This window comes from Nannospalax galili, unplaced genomic scaffold, assembly GCF_000622305.1.
Source record: "Nannospalax galili isolate Female #2095 unplaced genomic scaffold, S.galili_v1.0 scaffold158, whole genome shotgun sequence".
Lineage (NCBI taxonomy): Eukaryota > Metazoa > Chordata > Mammalia > Rodentia > Spalacidae > Nannospalax > Nannospalax galili.
The window spans coordinates 8,217,361-8,231,183 of NW_008345290.1; the positions used below are offsets into that span (position 1 = coordinate 8,217,361).

The window sequence follows — 13,823 nt, forward strand, 5'->3', positions numbered from 1 at the left end:
AAATAGATGGTTTTGCTAAACTGCACACCATCCCTGTGTGCTGTTTATACCACAATCTCTGTGTCAAGTAAGGCCACTGCTGTGAAGGCTGTGAACAGAAGATTCTAAAAGCAGGGTGGAGGAGGAAACGGGGAGAGGATATTTTCCTGACTCCTCTAGTGAGTAATAGCCACAATTCAAGGGAGGTTCAGAGTAACTTTCCAGTTTTTAAATATTCTGTATCTTGTAAGTATGCGGAGGCTTGGTGGATCCATTAGGTTTAAAAGCTACTGAAAATTTCAAGGATCATTTAAATTAGGTACTTACAAATGCCCCTGAAGGTATGAGACTAACCTTCCACGTCAGCAGTACACAAGTTAAACATGTGGTTAATGATGACATAAAGAGAGGTGGCACATGAAATATCAGTTCATGGGAGACGATGCTCCCTATTAATTTATGGGACATCAATAATGTTTTAGTCTAAATGAACCTCCTTTTATATTTAAGAATATAAAACATTCTTAATTATTGTTAAACTGTTACTTTCCACTTACCATCGATCTTGAGGAAATGACTAGAAGTTTTGTAGTGTGCTGACACAGCACTGTTCTCTGGGCTGCCATTCAGAGCAGGTGTCAATCTCTTTCACTTAATTCCAAAAAATTGAGTAGGTTTTCCTTTAATCGAGTCACTCTTTCAAAAAAGAAAAAAGCCCATTAAGATCAGGTAACTTTTATAGGGATATTAACATTCTAATCCTCTTTAGGATGGTGAAGTATTTGATTTCCAGTCAGGTTCAGGAAAAATGTTACATTTTATAAGGTGGTGACTATAATAATTACAAAAGAATAGATCAACCATCATCAACTGACAGAATTCTAGACCAGGTCCCCCAAGTTTGAGCTAAGTGATCTGGCTAACCCTTCTGAAACAACAGTTTGGAATTGGCGCGCACTCTTATCACTAGTACAAGAACATATGATTTTCAAGTCATACCTTCTAGGTTTTCTAGAAATAATTCTTAGAGCTCTAAACAACACAAGAATTAATAATTACATAATCACTCATGTAAAATACATTTATCTGTCAAAAGCAGAAGGGTAAATTTGATGATAGTGCCTAGAATATCAGCCTTTATAAAGCCGCTCTGGCGTCCAGACTCAATGGACTCAGTGCAGATCTGTTTTCTGAGGGCACCATCTCCTTCCAAGGCAAGTGGTTCTTATTAAGGCCTTGAATTAGAGAACTACTTGAATTGATTCTGCAGTTTGAATCTGTAGAACTCCAATAATACAGAAAGCTTCACATAGCTTACATTTACTGAGCACATTCTAAATGCCAGGCAGCATTCTAAGCACTTATCATGAACTATTTTATTAAATTCTCCCAAAGCCTTGGATGGCATAATAGTATCTAAGATATCTTCCAGTGAGTACTGCTTTAGGCCTTAGTAGATATCCACTATTTTGATTCTCGGATATTTCCCTTCCTGATCCAGCAACTAAAGGATTAACCTCTGGTCTAGCAGGGAGTCATGTAATTTCATTTGTCCAGTGTAGATGCCATTCCTCTCTTCATAGGTCCAATCTCCTTAGCACTAGGAATGGCATCTCCCAAGCTGGCTTATGGAGGTGTCCTTGGGTGAGTGGTACCCTGGCTAATCTGCCTTAATTCTGGTGTAAAAGTCCCTATTTCCACATATCTCACCCGCTGTAAAGGGTAGAGACTTGGAGGCAAGATGGCATTCCTGATTGGGTAGCACTGGCACCCCAAGGGGCAAATGCCACCGGCTATGCCCTCACCAGCTGAGATACCCCTAGAGATACCTCGCCTGGCATCTCCCAGTCACTAAAACCTCCATGGTACTTTGGCTCTGAGAAATCTTGGACAAGATTGGGTGAGCATGAGGCAGGCAGGAATACAAGTCACAAACATGAAGGCTGTTTGCAAGGTCTTACTGACCAGAGGCTGCTTGGTGTCTACAGTGTAAGTAGAGGGCCATGTGGGCTGCGGGAATGATGGGGTAAAAAGATCCCCTTTCCAATTATTTGATTGTTTGTTAAAATCACTGAGTGCCCACTTATGATAGCCCCAACACTTTCATTAATAGAAAGAGGGTGAATGCTCACATAGTACTTGCCCAGTGCCAAGTACATTTGTTAATGCAAATTATATATATATAAATACTTGAGTTACTGTAAATATCCTCATCATCCCATTAAGAAATCTGGATAGTGCTTGCATTAAGACTCATATATGCATGCTTCTGTTTGGAGAATGCTGTGAATTAAATGATTTAGATTTGCATGTTGGTTAACTACTTAGAGGTTTGTAAATCTTTTGATGATTTAATTCTCCACTTTATTCCTTTGGTCTGTGCCTGTCTACTGGGGGAAAGTGCAAGCTCTTAGCATGAGCTCCGATATGCTGGCTCCATTCCCTTTGGACTCACTCCTTTTCTCTGAGGCAGAAGGAGATTGGCTTCTGCTTTAGGTGGGCAAGGCTGGACTGGTAAGCAAGATGGAATGTGGGAACGGAAGCTGTTGCTGAGTGGGCTATTGCTTCCTTCCCTAAGCCCAGATAATTGAGCTGTCATAGTCAAGGTTTTATTGGTTCAGATTCAGGTTAAGACTGGAGTCATTCTTCCACAGATCCTTCAGGGCTCCATGGAGAACAAGAAGAAAACTCACTGAGGAGTTTTCAGGAGGATTGCAAAGAAAAAATGGTCCTCAGCCCTTGTGGTTTCAAGGAACCCTAAAGAGAAGGGGGGGGCAACATTTAAACACTTCAAACCAGAGAGGAAATACAAAGCTCTTCCACTTAATATGTCAAAACCAGCACAGAAATATGTGACAATTCAGGCAAAGCAGTACAATTTCTAGCCAGTCTGGTCATGATCCTCTGGCAGACTGCATAGTCACGGCTGTGATGCATTGGATGAGAGGTACTATATAAATGTCAGATGTTACATAAATGTCAGGAATAATTATTGTTTGTTAATGGGGGCTAAACTGTTCCTAAGCAAAGAATCCAAATCCCAGCCAGGAAGCTCTTAGCTGAAGTTCTTAGCCATCAGCAACCCACAGGAAGAGAATGCTGGTTCGATAAAGGAACCCAGATGGGATCTGGGGTTGGAATGGGCTGGAGTTGTCCCAGTGCCACCACATGCGCTTCTGGAGCCAGCCTTAGCTCACCTCACGGATGCAATAGAGATAATTACAACGCTGCCCTTCCTATTGTGCCAGAGTTCTTGTGAGGAACAAGGGGGATGCTGTGGCTTCCAGCCCTTCGCAAAGGGCGCTCTGCTGCAGGATGACAGTAGTCACCTACGGGCTTTCTTCGCTCCTCACAGAGGAGCCTTGGAACGAAAGCTAGCCCGGATGATGCTAGTGTTGGCGGTTGTGACTGGCCCATGCTGAAAACGCCAGACTTTCTTTCCCGCTGTAGACCTGGCCCTAGATCCAGAGTCCTTACTCGGCCACTTCCCAGGCCGAGAGCTTGGGCCAGTAACCCAGGCAGCTCTGGAAGTGATAGCCAAGGGCCCTTCCGGTTCTGATGCGAAGTCTAAATCGGGCTCATCACTTGGCTCCAGACTGAGATTCACCTTTTGCCTTCAGGAGCGACTCTCCTCACAGCTTAGCAGACGTATAATTAGGGGACTTGGAAAAGCTGGGGGCTGTGGGGTTCTAGTGAGTGTGCACAATAAAGAGGTGTGTGTGTGGGGGGGTGTTCCAGAGAGGAGTCGGAAAAGTAGTGAAGAGCGAGTGCTCTAGAAGCCAGCCTGCAGAGAACACTGCAATGAGGTCATGACTGTCGCAGGCCGAAGGAGCTGGGCATCTGGTGGGGGAGGGAAGCATCCTGCACGTAAGCGCACAGTCTCTTCCCACCTGGTTCACATCCCTTCTCACCTCTCCTCCCCACACCGACAACATTACTTATTCAGACCCTACCAGGCTCTCCTGCAAGGAGAGCCCGTGTCCGCGCCTCCTGCGTGGTCCCGTCTGAAACCAGGAGGATTGTTTCCAAGCTGACTCACACCACTAATGTCAGGGAGCCGTGTCACACGGCGCTGGGCTGTGCAAGCTATTGCTTGCGCGGTCGCCGCCGCCGCAGCCGCGTGCACCCGGGTCCGCTGGAGGGGCGGGGTCTAGGCGGGGCCGGGCCGGAGCCCGGCCCCTTGGCGTGCCGGCCCCGCCCTCTCCCCCCCTCCCTCCCCAGCGGACCGCAATGATTTAGAAGTTCAGGAATCCCACGTGACGTCACCGGGGGGGTGATGTAATGCACTCTAAATAGAATGTATTGTAATCTTTGCTCAGTCCAACGTGGTCCCTTCACCCGGGCTCCGCTCTTGCCTTCTCCACACTTGTTTGGTAAGTTCCTAAAAATACGGCTCGGCCCCTTTGGGGCTTTTGCTTTTAGCCACTTTTGTTGCACTTGCCGCGGGAGCCATCTCGGGAGCGTACTTGTTTGCAGGGGTTGGTTCTCGGCTGCAGCCGCGAGGTTCTTGGTCCAATGGGCAGGTCACAGGGCAAGCAGTAGGGAAGATGCGATGCATTTTTTCCCCCCTTGATCTGTGTTTGTAAACATTTTGGCGGACCAGAGGGAAGTCCGGCCCCAATTGCTGGTGGACCGTGGAGTTGTGCTGTGTCCTGTAGCCACCTAGAGACCCCACGCCGTGTCAGTCCGTCCCGGAGCGCGCCTCCGTGGCTCCAGCGCCGTGCGACTAGAGGGATGCTAAGTGGAGCCAGCGCCGTGTGGGTCCCAGCATGCGTGCGTGTGTGGAGCGCGCGTGAGTTTCCCTGACTCAGGGAACAGTTATGAATCGGGGGTGTATGTTTGCCTCCAGAGCCTTGGCAAGGTGCGGAAGCCCCCCGAAGCGTGGTCAAGCAGCGGCAGCACCAGCAACAGCGGCGGCAGAGAAGAATACCAGCCCGGAGCCTCCCCGGCACCCCCAGCTTCCCAGGGATGCGGCGGAACCCCGGGAGAAAGTTTGCAAACTTCCAGCGGCAAGGACGCCGGGTCATCTAGGGTCGAGCGCACCGGAGGCTCCCCCTCTCCCGGGCGCCGGCGCTGCGGCCACCTCTCCCGCAGTGCTGTCCGCGGCAGCTGGTGGGCGCGCGCTCGGGGAGGGGCGGTCGCCCTGGGAAGGCACTTGACTTTCGCTCCTGGCGCTCCAGCTGCAGAGTGCGTCAGGCCCCTTGCGCTCACTCCCGCCGTCGCCTCCCGCCTCCGTCCTCCTCGCGCTGGCTTCTTTACCTCTTCCACGCCACCGCCGCGGCGAATGACAGCTCAGGCTCAGCGGAGCTGCGCCCAGAAGGTTCTCAGCACCCAGTGGAGGAGCCTTCCTTGGAGGCAGATTCTCCACCGAACTGCTTAAACTTTTCACGAAGTTCTCAGAGTGGGCAAGACACGGAGGAACCAAGGGGATGGTTTCTTCAGAGGGTTGCATCCTACTTTAAAAAATATTATTTAATAGATTTATTTCCAGGGGTGTCTGGTAGACAAAGCTCCAACTTTCCCAGAACTAGTGCCGCCCCCACTTGATGCTTCTTCAAGGCGGGTAACAGAGTAGGGTGCTTGTGTATTTCGTTGTCAGTCTGCAGAGCATGTTTGGTTTTTTATTTTTCCCTCGCCCTGACATGTGTCAAGGAATAAAGGCTGGATACAAGTCCATTACGTCATTCTGCAGGCCAGTAAGTGTTTGATTAACGGCTTCAGATACTCAAGGGTTCAGGGGCTCAGAATGCTGACAAAGCAACTCTGTCTTCGACAGCCCCCGCCCCCCAATACATTGTGCAATCGCCAGTTCCCCGGACACCCTTACGGCCCTCTCTTCCCCGACCCCTCCTCCTCCTCCACCCCTCCCCCGCCCACAGCGTTATCACTTTAGGCCCGCCCCCGCCTTTTACTGCTTTCCCTGGGGCAAAAGCGGTCCCTGGAGTGTTGGTAAGAGCTTCTGGTGTCTTGAGCGAACCTCGGTACCTGATCAGAGCTCAATCAGCCCTTTTCTATTATTTAAGAAAAGGGCCACAAAGGCCTCCTTTTGCAGGGCGAGAATGCTCAGCCTGCATAGAAAACCCAAGGAAATGTTTACAAGGGTTAGGATAATACTGTGTCTCTGTGGTGATTTGGGGAAACAACACACCCACAGCAAAGCGCTTTGCCCAGCGCCTGTTTAGAACCGCGGAGCCCAAGGGAAAAGATGCAGAAGGAGCTAGCTAAATCAGGTTTAGCGGAAAGGATCGAGATTAGATGTTTTATTTCCAAAGTGAGGGAATGCGGGCCTGTAAGCTTACTTTGCTGCGTGTGTTATTTCTTATTCTTAACATGAAGTTTCTATGTTTAGAGAGAAAGTTAAATGCCCAAATTACAGAATTGAGTTAGAACCTTCCTATCTGGCAGTTGAAATAAAAAACTCTGTGTTTGACTTGTTCAACGGACAAAAAGTAAAAACTTTTGGGGGGAGTGAGGGAAGTGTTCGGTGAAAATGAAAAACTAGTAGAGGCTTTTGGAAGAAGGCGGCAGAGGATCTGAGTGGTGTGGATTCGGTGGAAGCTAAATAAAGGGAAGTTTATGTTCTAAATAGGTGGGAATTTCTTGAAGAACACATGTTTTGCTATAATCAGATCTAAAGCTAGGCTGTAGATCAGGCATTTGTGAAACTCTTGACTGGGGACTAATTGACACCACCTCCTCAAGTTTCTGGCAGTGTTTATTATTTATTCACATCTAGAGATGAAATAGTATAACCCCCCCCCACACACACACACAATACATGTGCATCGACAATGTTAAACTTCTTGTTTGTGATGCAGAGACTTGAAGGGAAAAATGGCCCGGTCATGGGCCCAGAGAGTGTGATTAATGATCAGTGATTTAGTGATCAGTGATTAGTGGTTTTATTCAAACTGTTACCTCTGACCAGAAGCACACATCAGAGGATTAACAGGCTCTTTAGATAAATGCTCATTAGTGGAAGGGGAAAAGCAAAGATAATAGGCGTGCACCCAGGGACAACTTTCGAAGAAAATCATTCCCGTCTTCAGAATAATAAGCTCTATTAACAGAAAGCCCTTTTAATTTAAAACTTGCTTTTATCTTGTAAATCAAAGTTAGATGTAAAAGTTTGTAGTGCTATTATAACCTAAATTTTCCCATATCCACTAGATGTGGATTATCCCAGTAGCGATATATTTTTTTTTTAATTTAAACAATTGGACCTTTAGAGTAGCTGAACTCTGACAAGCTTGGCTCCCAGGGGTGGACAATACATGTGCATCGACAATGTTAAACTTCTTGTTTGTGATGCAGAGACTTGAAGGGAAAAATGGCCCGGTCATGGGCCCAGAGAGTGTGATTAATGATCAGTGATTTAGTGATCAGTGATTAGTGGTTTTATTCAAACTGTTACCTCTGACCAGAAGCACACATCAGAGGATTAACAGGCTCTTTAGATAAATGCTCATTAGTGGAAGGGGAAAAGCAAAGATAATAGGCGTGCACCCAGGGACAACTTTCGAAGAAAATCATTCCCGTCTTCAGAATAATAAGCTCTATTAACAGAAAGCCCTTTTAATTTAAAACTTGCTTTTATCTTGTAAATCAAAGTTAGATGTAAAAGTTTGTAGTGCTATTATAACCTAAATTTTCCCATATCCACTAGATGTGGATTATCCCAGTAGCGATATATTTTTTTTTTAATTTAAACAATTGGACCTTTAGAGTAGCTGAACTCTGACAAGCTTGGCTCCCAGGGGTGGAAGGTGTCCCCCCTTCTGGAACGGAGGTTGCAGTTTGCTAACTAGATGGCGCACTGCTATTTGGTGTTCTGTGCTGCAGAACACAAGTCTACACTGAGCATGTAGCTGCTTGTGAGGTGTTCTTCAACACTTCCAACAAAGTTCATTCTGTGTAGGATTGGAGGCTAGACAGTTCTACAAGTTTTTAGTCACATTTTCCATGTCAGTTAAATCTAGGGAGTTCAAGGCTACTGGAAAAATTAGTCTCATTACTAAAGGAAACTTAAAGAACAAGGGAGTCGGGCACGGAGGTACAGGAAGCCAGAGGTACCTCTGACTTTGCAGAAGTAATTGTAAAATACCAGACCTGTTCTTTTTAAACTAAGAGCTGGTTTCACAATCTCCTGATCTGAAATACTGAGGCATATTCTCAGAGATTTATTTTCTTCCCGGTCTTGCTGGTTAAAAGAAGTTACAAGAAAGAAGGGAAGGAAAAAATTGATTGGTGACTGCAGAAGGCAGCAGATTGCTGATTTACTCTACAAATAATGGTAAGAAGACACTTATACTTAGCAACAAGAGAAATATCTTCATGTCTGGCTAAGCAGGATTAACCTTGTATTTTCATAAATAGAACTGGGAAATGGATTATTATTTTGCATTTTTACTGTGGTTTTTGTTAATTTTCTGGGACCCGAAGGATTTTTGTGTAGGTTTGTGTGTGTGTGTGTGTGTGTGTGTGTGTGTGTGTGTGTGTGTACTAACTTCTGGGCTAAAATATATTCATGAGCATGTGAACTGCGGTATGAAATCTATGAAGAATATAAAGCAATGTGCCAGGTAAAAGTTTCATTTTTCTGAAAGCTTTTGTGAATTGCTTTAATAAGTACTTGAGTTTTAGCAAGAAGGAGTTCTTTTAAGAAAAAAATCTAAAGCTTAAAGACAAAACAAAAATTCCACTTCCGACATTCAAAACTAGATCTGTGCTCCACCAAAGCAGGATGATATTGATTGAATATCAGCTATTGCTTTGGTTTTAAAACTTGAGAGCAATAAGAGAACTCAGTGTCTCCTCATACTTTTTATTTCATTTTCTGTTGCTTATATCATTTGACATAAATTGGTTATTTTAACTCCTTACTTTTTGTATCGATTTTTATTTTCCAACTTTACTCAATTGACATCTCCATGTCAACTCTTTTAAAAATGTAAATTACCAATATTCATAAATACCTGTCAGAAGTCAGTTTTGGCCTTCTAAAATTGATACTTGAGCAGATAGTATATCAGAATGTTTGGACACAAAAAGTAGAAGCCATGCCTTTATGTCTACATGACTTTGATGTTTCAGCATTTGAATAGGTTGTTAAGTGAATGGTAGTTTGTTAGAGAGGCCTTTCCTGTCCAACTTTTTGGTTACACTATGTAAGCATATTTTTGTTATAACTATTTGTCAGCCTCTCACACTTTCACATTCCGCACTAGCCATGGAGTTTCTACCATGACTTGTACCAATGTCACATTCCCAGCCTCCTGATTTCCTCCTGTTACTTACTTTTTCAGCAATGGTACATCATTGAAGTTTTTGTCTTAAGCTGAGGATTATTCTGTTGGCGTGTGATGGATTCCTGGATCCTAGAGATGTGAACTTTGTGTGTGCAATTGGTTTTCTTCTGGTTGTATTTGTTAGGCTGAAATTAGGGTTTGAGTGGTGGTATTATTTTTGTCATCTTTTCCTCCCTTCAAAGCAGCGCCGTTAGTCACAAAATTAATGTGATCAGAGCTGATGTTTTCCATCTATTTGCTTCTTTTGCTGCTTACAAATTGGATTTCTAGGGCAATTTAAGATCTTTTTTTAGAGTAGCTTTCTTGGATGAAGCTGGAACAATGATCTCAGTCAATTCATTATCTTGTCCAGTTTGACTACTAGCTCTGTTATGGGAATCAACCAAGGTTCTTATAAATTAGTGCTTACGAATATAAGCTCAGTTCTATTTCTTTAAATTCTCGCTGAGAAAATGATAGTATTAAGATAAGATACTGAACAGAGGGCAGCAGCTGAATATTTGAGTATGGTAAGTAATGAGTTTCATACATGCTAAACAGACTCAAAGACACTGAAGACCTCTTCTCCTGCTGTTCGTGAACTAAATAAGCTATTTTGTGGCAGTACTTCATACACGAAGTCTAGCATTTTAAAAAGTGGTTTCAGATAATGTTTTTGCTAAAGAGTTATTACATTTAGTAATTAGGAAAAAAATAGCATTTTTTTTTTTTTGGTATACATTAGTATTCCACTGTTGGGAATCACAAATGAGGAATGTAACAAGAAAATGTTTAGAAAGAAGGAAGGCTTTTTGGGAATTTCTAAGTAGTGATAACACTCTTCAAGAAGCACCAGTAAAATTTTTGAATAAAGGCTCTAAGACATTCAAAGCAAAATGTCAGCTTTAGGTTGGATTGCTGAATGTGTATGATGTTGCATGGAACATTGATTTATTTTTCTTCCAGGTTCATTTTATGGTATTCTCCCCCTTATCTGAAAAACAGACCCCAACAAACATACCACCTTGAAAATGCACATTTCCATTGCCTTCTTCTGTTTCCTTAAGGTTCACATTCCCAATCTGTACCCTAAAATTAACAAGGATGGAAAACTACCATGTTGGCATTTGACTTTATCTGATCTTAGAGAGTAAAGTAGCCCCTTTTACTCACCCCAGAGACTCTGATGTAGAAACCTGGCTGTGTACAGATGGTGGAGCTAGGGAAATCCTCTTGATCAACCTTTCTAGTGAATGGAGGAAATCCCAAGGCCTGGTGGTATTCCTTAGATTATCCAAGGCCCAGAACCAGAGACTGCAAACCCGGCCTGGATGCCTACCTCTGCTTCCAGCATGGACTGTCTTTCTGCTAGCCCTTGTCAAGGACAGGGATAGCAGAAGCTAAGGCCTTGGAAACTTTTCTCTTTTCAAGACTTTTCACTGCTAAGGTTTGAAAGATTTTAAAAAATTAACTCGGTTGCCTTGACCTGATAAATTGTAGCTCCTATGCTGAGTTTTCATATGTCTATCCATGCAATGCTAATTTTCCCAATATTGATCTTCTAAGATGATTTTTACTTTAAACCTAGTCCTCATTTTACATTATGCCCCATAAAACCTATACCAGCCAGATTTCATTTGAGACTACAAACTGGGTATACAAGCTAAAATGGTTGAAAAGACTGACTCAGAAAGAAGCAGTGACGTTCTTCTTCACTGTCTTTTCTTCATCATCTTTAAGGAAAGGGACTGAAAAATGACTTAAAGTTTATACCAATCATCTTTTTGATGAGCAGAGCAGCAAGTGCTCTGTTCACTCCAGCTCATGTGCTTGTGCCCGGGACCCATCTGCAATATATTATGTTTTCAGTGGAGGAGAGTGTTTAGAGGTAAACACTCCTCTGAGAAGTGAGTCAAGCCTGCAAGCATGCTCTTTGGGTTTGACTGACAAATCTAACTAGTCCAAACCATTTAGCAGCACAGAGGGCTCCTGAGCACTGAGCATTTTCTTTCTGGTTGAGGTTCTGTTGCCATTAGATGGGGAACAAGAGCATCCAAACAGAACCCTGAATGTATGCACTGTATGTGTCGTTTGGCTTGAGCCACAGTTTTTCTTTCCAGCCCCTTTGCATTTTAGATCAGAATTCAGACCTCTTTTATTCTTTTATTACACTGGGGAGCCCCTATGCTTCAGCCGTGATTTCTCGAGTGTAACACATTTTTGGCTACTTTTACGTAATTCTCTTTCTGTTGGATCCACAAGGGGAAAAACAGGCAACAACAACAAAAATCTTTATTTTTGTTTAAATTGGCTATTAGAAGAAACATATTTAATTTCCATTTGGCAGGTTGGGTAGCACGATGACACTTTTATCAAAATAGGATTTTTTTCCCTTTGAGTAAGCATGGCTTCTAAAGCTCGGGTCCTAATCCATGCAACTCAGAGGACAGAAGGCACTAGGATAGAGTCCATTTTCACCAGGGTACTGAGGTGTGACTTGGTACAAATTAGAAGGAGCCTGATTTGTCTCATTGCAATGGCAACATTATCCAGATAACATCAATTTCTCAGAGAAGGGGGAAAAAAAGCAACCAAAGACAAAACAAAAAATTAATTCTATGAGCGCAAACTTCTCAGCTCTGTGTTGAAAATGGCTCTCAGAATACTGAGAACCTTCAAGGTCTCCCTCCCTCCCTCCCTCCCTCCCTCCCTCCTTTCTTTCTTTCTTTCTTTCTTTCTTTCTTTCTTTCTTTCTTTCTTTCTTTCTTTCTTTCTTTCTTTCTTCTTCTCCCTTTCTCCCATCAATGGTAAGCATACATCTTTTACCACTGATAGGTCCAGGGGCATTTTCCTTACTAAAGTATAGCACAAAGTGCTCTTCGTCTGTTCTCTGCATTTTCTTTATGTGAATGTTTCCTGAATTTCTTTTTCACATCCATTTCACCTACTTTGCTCTCAGAAATATCCCTACTGTGCTAAACCACAAATGTGTATGCAACAGAGGGGCTCTTTCCATCTCCAATCCATATCCAATCTTAGAAGAAACAATTAGCGACATAAAATAGAGAAAACCACCTGGCATGGTGGCACATACCTTTAATCCCAGCACTGAGGGGGCAGAGGCAGGCAAGATCCCTGTGAGACTGAGGCTAGCCTGGGGCTACAGGGAGACCCTGTCTCAAAAACCAAACAAACAAAAAAATAGAGAAAATCAATTGCTAATCAGGGGTTGTACTGTTCCTGGCTCCACAGTGATGTGATTTATACCAAGAGACAAAGCCCAGGCCTAGACGGGAGAGCGTCCTAAATTGCACTAAACTCTTTGAACTTCGCTGTTTCATTTTCCTCTATTTTGAGGCAGGGTCACCCTGTAAAGCCCAGGTTGGTCTTGAACTCCAGATCTTCCTGCCTCAGTTTCTCAAGCGCTGAGATTACAGGTTTGTCCTATCACATCTGACTGGTTTCCTCATTTTTGCTAAAAGAGGATTGACTCCACCACATGCCCCAACAGTGGGTAATAGAGGTGATCTGAAGTGTCAAGTAGCCACATTAAAAAGAAACAAGAAAAGTTCATTTGAATAGCAGCTTGTTTGGCTCCCTATAACCAAATATTATCATTTTAATTTTAAATTATTATAGTAATCAACATAAATTATTAATGTGATAGTTTGCATTCTTTTGTTCTTTCAGTATGAAGTCTTTGAAATCTGGGATGCATTTAACCACCATGGCACATCTCCACTTGGGATAGCCACGTTTCAAGTGCTCAGTAGCCACATGCAGCTAGTGACTATGGTGTCAGGCAATGCAAGTCTATATCATGGCTCTTAATCCTGGCAGTCTAATGGAACCACTTGTGGAGGTTACAAAAAACACTGACAGACTTCCTCCTTGACATTCTGATTGAATTGGTTTGTCTGGGCCTCTGCGTTTTTAGAAAGCTCCACAAGAGCTCCTTATGTGCAGTAAAACTTGAGCTGCAGTTCTAGCTGATCTTTAAGGAGTCTTCTCTAATATTCTGTGATACTATTTAAGGAAAGGGATTGCAATGCAATGTTTGTTCAGAGTTCAAGGGCAGCGAGCAGCTGTTACAGGGATGCTATACTTTACAAAACATACTTACGAAAACATAATTAGAGGATGTCAAGATGGCTTAGCCAGTAAAGGCACTGGCCGCCAATCCTGACCACCTGAATTCAATCCCAGAATCTACATGGTTAAGAGAGAGAACTAATTCCTGCAGTTAGTTTGTCTTCTGAACTCCACATGCACGCCATGGCATGCAAACATCCAAATATGCATATACACAAAATAAACAATTTTTTAATTACAAAAGGAAACAATGAATGAAATTGAAACTTTATAGAATGAATAACTTAAAAGACAATTCTAGGGGCCAGACATGAGTTTTTTTTAATACGTAAATTCCAAACACGGCTATTTAGAATAATGTGCCTCCTTGGAAGCCTTAGTTTAGGATTTAATTTATGTGCAGCCTCATGGAAAGTCTCCATTTTGGAAAATGGGGAGAGTTCTACATTTGCTCATTTTGTCAGC

General features: G+C 43.4%; 1 protein-coding gene across 3 annotated transcripts in view; it reads left to right on the plus strand.

The window, feature by feature from the left end:
- Positions 1-4,263: 4,263 nt before the first annotated feature.
- Creb5 (cAMP responsive element binding protein 5) overlaps positions 4,264-13,823 on the plus strand; it is a 441,434-nt gene continuing 431,874 nt past the window's right edge. For all 3 annotated transcript variants that reach the window (XR_003850850.1, XM_008841521.3, XM_029567541.1), the window contains exon 1: positions 4,264-4,352. The gene's annotated coding sequence lies outside the window, so the exon portion shown is untranslated. The remainder of the gene's footprint in view (positions 4,353-13,823) is intronic.